The sequence below is a fragment of the Carassius auratus genome, unplaced genomic scaffold (assembly GCF_003368295.1).
Source record: "Carassius auratus strain Wakin unplaced genomic scaffold, ASM336829v1 scaf_tig00041928, whole genome shotgun sequence".
NCBI lineage: Eukaryota > Metazoa > Chordata > Actinopteri > Cypriniformes > Cyprinidae > Carassius > Carassius auratus.
In genome coordinates this window covers 11,641-18,574 of record NW_020526684.1, presented here as the reverse complement: position 1 = coordinate 18,574, position 6,934 = coordinate 11,641, and positions in this window count along the sequence as shown.

Below are 6,934 nucleotides of genomic sequence, written 5' to 3'. Positions count from 1 at the left end.
ACTAGCCTCCAATCAAATGGCATGTATGTAGATATTATGTTTATATAGTGGATCAATGCAAATAACACGATAGATTTTTGGGAACTTTTGATATTTCCTTTTATTGTTTCTTTAATTTCTTGAAGGAAAAAGTAATGTATATACTTCTATTTAGAGAAGGCTACTTTTGGATTATTTGGGCTCGTCGCCATACCTGTCTCTGGTTGACTGACTGGCTTGTGTTGTTCGTTGTGTGTCCTGTCCTGTCCGATGATGGGTCGTTCGCGAATGAGCGTTAGTGATGATGGATCGACTCGTTCGCGAATGAGCTTTTGATGAGTCGTTCGCGATTCGCGAATGAGCCGACTCTAAGAGCCGGCTTTTTTAGTTGAACTTCGGGAGCTGGCTCGCATATCTGAAGAGCCAACTCTATTTTTTCAAATTTAGCCTATAGAAATTAAATATTTTATGTAATAAAAATTGAAATATTATAGTCAAAGTCATTTAAAGAGCCGTTTGTGAGCCAAAGAGCCGGCTCTTTTCAGTGAGCTGAGTCAAAAGAGCCGAATTCCCATCACTACTATGCGTGCTTTCGAAAACCCGCCCAACTCTACCTCTGATTGGCTTACAATGAAATTTTACTCTACCTCAGCCAATCGTCAGCATTTATGCGCTTGTCTCGTGCTCTGCCCACTAACCAAGGAAGAACAGTAAAAAAAAAGTATTTGCCTCTCGCTCAGAGATCTAGTTGGTCTGATGAAAAAAAAAAAACAGCTTCATCATCAGTTATAGTAACGCGCCGCATTTTTTGGCAGTAACGGTAACGGCGTTATTAAGATGAGAAGAGTAATCAATTAGATTACTCGTTACTGGAAAAAGTAATGCCGTTAGTAACGCCGTTATTTATAACGCCGTTATTCCCATCACTGCTTATGAATAGTGTAATATCTTAAACACTTATTTATTATGTCACAATGTTTCTTTTTTTAATATTTAAAATTATTTCAGCTTAACTCCTGCTTTAAATCAGGTTTTAAATTAATTATTATTATAATTTATTTTTATTTTTATTTAAACCCCAGATTTTCAATATGGCCTGTGACCTATTAGACAGTTTAGGACCCCCTGACCCCCAGCTCTCATGTTCTGCTTTAAACAGAATCAGAGGAAACCCCTATTCTGACTGATACCCGCAGCTCAATGACAAATCTCTGCGACGTGGTTTTCAAATTCACCTGTCCAGTAGTGGAGTTAATTCATATTCCTGATGGCAGGAACAGTCCAGGGATATAGTATCAGCAATACTTATGCGGTAATGCAAGAAAGTTGGGAAAATCAGTTGGCTGGCCTTTCTGTGTTTAATTGTCTTCGGGAGCCTGATTCAGATAAGAGCGGTAAAAATGAGCTCAAATGCAAAGCAGGCTGACCTTCTCACATATGTTAATGAGTTCCATCACTGACCAATCAAAAGGGTGAACTTCAATTAACCTGGAGTGAGTGACTGTCTGGAGTCAGCACATCTCTCCTCCGTGTGTCCTCTGACAGAGCTTTATATTGATGGATGACAGTGACTGACTGAATTGTCACTGTCATAATCCCTGGATACAGCTCTCATTATTTTGCCCCATGCTGCGTGACATATATATGATCCGCTCATCTTTGCATGTGAGATCTCCCCAAGTTGTTCTACACAAATCCCTCAGATGAGATCTTTTTTTGCATAGATATTTTTTTTTTATTGCCCAGGAAAGAACCGATAAATTTCACTGTTCACATGCTGACTGTTTTGTAACAACATGCCCCGAAATAGTCTTGTTGTTTTTTCCTCAAAATGTATTAGTTTTGAACGAAATATTTTATTGCAGTTGTGCTCTTCCTTATTACATAATTTATATTTGACGACTTATTTTATTTTGTTTGAATTTATTTGTAATATAAAGACAAACTTTTATTTCAAGCTTCTTGCCAAGGCAACATTTTTCATTCTCATTCTCATTTAGTTTAACTTAATACTAAAATAACTGAAACTGAAATAAATAATAAAAACTATATATATCTATATGTATATATATATAATTATTAAAAATGTCAAAAAATCACAACCAAATTAATAATCTCGATGCAAACAGAAAATACAACACTGTCTTATTAATTTTACATAATTTTATTTGATGTATATGGATTTTTGACTTATTCTCTTTTATATATTTGAAAACTTTTATTTTTATTTTTTTTTATTAGGCCTATATGTTGAAGATCTTCATCTAATGCTTAGGATTTAAGGTAAATATGAACTCCAGCTGTGGTTTAAATCTAAAAAGAATACAGCACCATATGAGAACGGGTGCTCTAGGCTTATTTTAGCAAAAATGATTATAATTGTGTAATGGGCAGCTTCTCTTGACAAATGTGGCCGATTCTGTCATACATTGAGCTCTCGCGGCTCCAGGCTTCTCGTATGGGTGATCGTGGGTATTGCTTTGACTGGAGATTGAGCTCATGTCATGACTGAGTTATCAAACTCAACCTACTTATTTTGCAATGCGCATTCGAATAGTGTTTTCAGATACTCTGTGATTGATTGAGCCCTTCTTGTCTGCAAAAGTGGGTGAGACGAAGAAAATCAATCATGTTATTGAGCTCAATACATCATACATGCAATGAAAAGATCACAAAGACCAAACACAAGATTGTGAGATTTGTATAGCTCTGGATTTATAAATGCTTTGAAGCCACCAGGGGGCAAACTTTAACTAAATTAAACATTTTATGTATATGTATATGTTTATGTATATGTATATGTACTGTATATCTAACAGAAAAAGAAATCCTTTAGTATACATTCCTGTCTTGGATCTCCATTACTGAACTTGATCGATTCATGGTAGAAATACTTTTCTCTGGTGTTCAGCTTATAAACACATCACATTTAAATTTACAAGCGCTGGTGTATAAGAGTACAGTGAATACAGTGCGTATGTGATATATTATGTTCGATCTCATGTCCAACAAGTCATTGAAATGCACTTCCATTCCAGCCATTTGTGAATGGCAACTCTGATTGCTAGATAAATGGCCGGCTGTCTAGAGTACATGCAAGGTGAATTGTAAACAGTGGAAATTGCCCTAAATATGGCCATCTGCTCTGAAAATGAGAAGCATAATAGATGCTGTTACAGTGACCATAGACTGACATCGGCATGACACAAAACATAGGCACTTAAGTCACAAAAATCTCAACGAGCCATCACACGGCCTTGCGAAATGCTTTTTCCAGCGGTATATTTATGACTGTGCCCAGTGAAGCCACTCTAAATCTATATGTGCTATGAAGAGCCGAGATGTGCTGCCCCCAGGAAACTTCAGCAGACCAGAGTAATGACTGTGTGCTATGGAGAGAAGAATTTCATATTTGACTCTCACTCCTGGCAGACCGAATTCAGTGTCCTTGAAGATTTGATGTCATGTTAAAATGAAAGCTTTTTCAGAACTAATGCAGAGTCGTTGACCATTGACAATGACATATCCACATGCTGGTGTGACACTGTCAGTAGAGTGTTTACCCAAGCTTATCATATTTAATTAATTTTAATACCGTCGTTACGGTTGCTTAGCCATTACTTGCCATTGAAAGTTAAACGGAACTGACATCGTTTTTCCAAAAAGTGAATGGGAAAGTCTAACATATCTAGCCAAACATACTTGAGTAAAAGGAAAAAAAATGCTTTGGTCATTTTGATTTAGGTGTTTAAAAGCAAAAAGAAATTTGTAAGTGAATGATGAAATGAAGAGATTTTCACATTAAAGGTCTTTTACATTACATTTCACATTAGGTCTTTGATGCACTAAAAGGGACCTGTTCAGTCACAGATTTCTCATGTGTAAAGCTCAAGGGGAACTACCTCTCTGGTGAACGTTAAAATCAGCTTTATTGCAGTTTGAATGTTTAATATACAGTTGTATATTATAGCTGTATAGTAGTGGTGAGACAAATCTATTTACAAGGACAAATTACCAGTTTATTCCTGTGATGCGAAGCTGAATTTTCAGCAGCCATTATGCCAGTCTTCATTGTCACAAGGTATTTATTATTTCACAAATATACTGAAAAAATTGATAAGCATATTATAACTTTTAAAGGCTTTTATTGGCAAAAAATATGATGAGTCAATATTTACAGTGTTGACTCTTGTTGTTCATAACCTCTGCAGTTCGCTCTGGCATGAGGGATATTCTGGGCCAAATCCTGACTGATGGTGATCCATTCTTATCTTATTAGTTCTCGGGGTTGATCACAATTTGTGTTCATCTGCTTGTCCATTCTTCTTTTGAGGACTGACCACAGGTTCTCTATGGGATTGAGATCCGGGAGTTGCCTCGCACCAGATCAAAAATTTCAATGTAATGATCTTCGAGCCACTTCTTTATCACTCTTGCTTTGTGACATGGTGCTCCATCATGCTGGAAAATGCACGGATCATCACCAAACTGCTAATGGATCGTTGAAAGAAGTCGCTCTTGCAGGACGTTTTGATACAATTCTTTATTCAAGGCAATGTTTTTGGGCAGAATAATGAGAGAGCACACTCCCTTGGTTGAGAAGCAACCCCACACATGGATGGTCTCAGGATGCTTCACTGTTGGCACAACACAGGACTCATGGTAGTGTTCACCTTTTCTCAAATCAAATGACTTTTTTGTCAAATCACCACAGCACATGTGCCTTGATGAGTGAATTTCTTTAGAGTTTGCTCCATGCAGTGTTGATGGTGATGGGTGAGTGATACTTTGAAATCCACCACCAGCTCCTTGGTCTTGTCTTCTTCTCTGAAAAATCGATTTTCCAGATGGTTAAACAGTTGGAAGGGAGCTTCAGAAGAAAATAACTTTGCACCAGTCTTCTGCTGTCCAATCCTAGTACTTCCTGCAATATTTCAGTCTGTCCTTGACATTTTTCTTGGAGAGAAATTGTTTTTCTTAGCTGCCATTCTTGACACCAGGCCATTGTCCAAAAGTCTTGGTCTCACTGTGCTGAGCAAGCTCTTCACTGCTGGAGACACGATTCTGTAGCTGAATCCTCAGGAGTAGACGGTCCTGGTGCTTGCAGGAAACTCTGGGACGTCCTGAAGACTTCTTTACTGCAGTCGAACCTTTCTACTTGAACTTCTTGATGATCCAGTAAATGGCTCTCTCGTTGTAGCAGTGTACTTGCATGTGAGGCCGTTTTGATGAAAACCAAGGATGGCTGCATGTGTTTATTTGGAGGTAACCATTGCTAACAAGAACACAATGATTTCAGGAGCTTCTTCCCTCCATCAGTCTGGTCTTACAATCTAATTAGTGATTTCAAATGACTAGTACTCATTCACACCTCCAAATGTGCTGCTGATATAATTAGTCAATTAACGTTAGCTGGTCATTTTGTGTCAGGTTGAAAATACAGTGAAATATATATATATATATATTGTGACAGGTGGCGCTCCTGTCAGCTAAGAACAAGAAACGGAGGATACAATTCACACATGCTCACCAAAACTGGACAACAGAAGATTGGAAAAAACTTTGCCTGGTCGATGAGTCTCAATTTCTGCTGGGTCATTCAGATGGTAGGGTCAGAATTTGGCTTAAAGAACATGAAAGCATGGATCCATCATGCCTTGTCTCAATGGTTCAGGCTGCTGGTGGTGGTGTAGTGGCGTGGGGGATATTTTCTTGGCACACTTTGGGCCCCTTAGTACCAATTGAGCATTGTTTAAACACCACAGCCTACCTGAGTATTGTTCCTGACCATGTCCATCCCTTTATGACTACAGTGTAACCATCTTCTTAATGACTACTTCCAGCAGGATAATGCACCATGTCACAAAGCTCAAATCATCTCAGACTGGTTTTTTGAACATGACAATGAGTTAACTTTACTCAAATGGCCTCCACAGTCACCAGATCTCAGTCTGATAAAGCAGCTTTGGGATGCGGTGGAACGGGAGATTCGCATCATGGATGTGCAGCCGACAAATCTGCAGCAACTGTGTGATGCAATCATGTCAATATGTACCAAAATCTCTGAGGAATGTTTCCAAAACCTTGATGAGTCTGTACTAAAATATGTAAAAAAAAATAAAAAAACTTATTTTAAAGTATAAATTCCCTTGAATAAAACATACAGTACTGGGTTATTATTCTAGTAGCACTTGTTTGTATTTGTCCAGGAAGCACTTCTTATCTAGCTAATAGCTTTCCAAATTGTTTGCTTGCCATCTGTTGTTTGCAATAGTCTCATATGCGACACTAAAGCACTTTTGCAAGTCACTCTGCATAAGAGCGTTTGCTAAATGCCTTAATGTAAAAGTATAGAAATGAAGTGCAATTACTAAAGTACTTTATACCCCTGCATAAGAGTCAGTTTTCTCAGAATAGAAATACTGGTTTACTGGTTATGTTGCAGCACTGAAACTGCTACACATCATATTTTTAATGGGGGAATATATTTCCCCTGATAATTCATGCTTACTAAGGTAGACCAAAACTCTGCTTTTCATAAATCAGCATGTTGCTATATTCTAGAGACATAATCTATGAATGTCACATCATTTATCCTGATAAACACTTACAATTATTGAGATGCATTAAGGACATTTTTCCTGCCATTACATTACAATGCAAGTATAGACCCTTTTATTTCATAGATTTATGTAACAAATAACTAATAAACAAAGAAAATCTTTAGTGTAAAATCCATGGTTAAGTCGCAAAATTATGACATTCTGCATGTGGTATTAAATGTCACCTCATCTGTCATAACTTGATGTCCGTGTTTGTTTGATGTCATTATTGCAATATTCTTCCTTTTTTTTTCTCTCGCAACTGTAATCATTTAAAGGGGATAATGCACCCCGAAATGAATATATTATCATTTACTCACCCTTAAGTTGTTCCAAACCTGTATGAGTTTCTT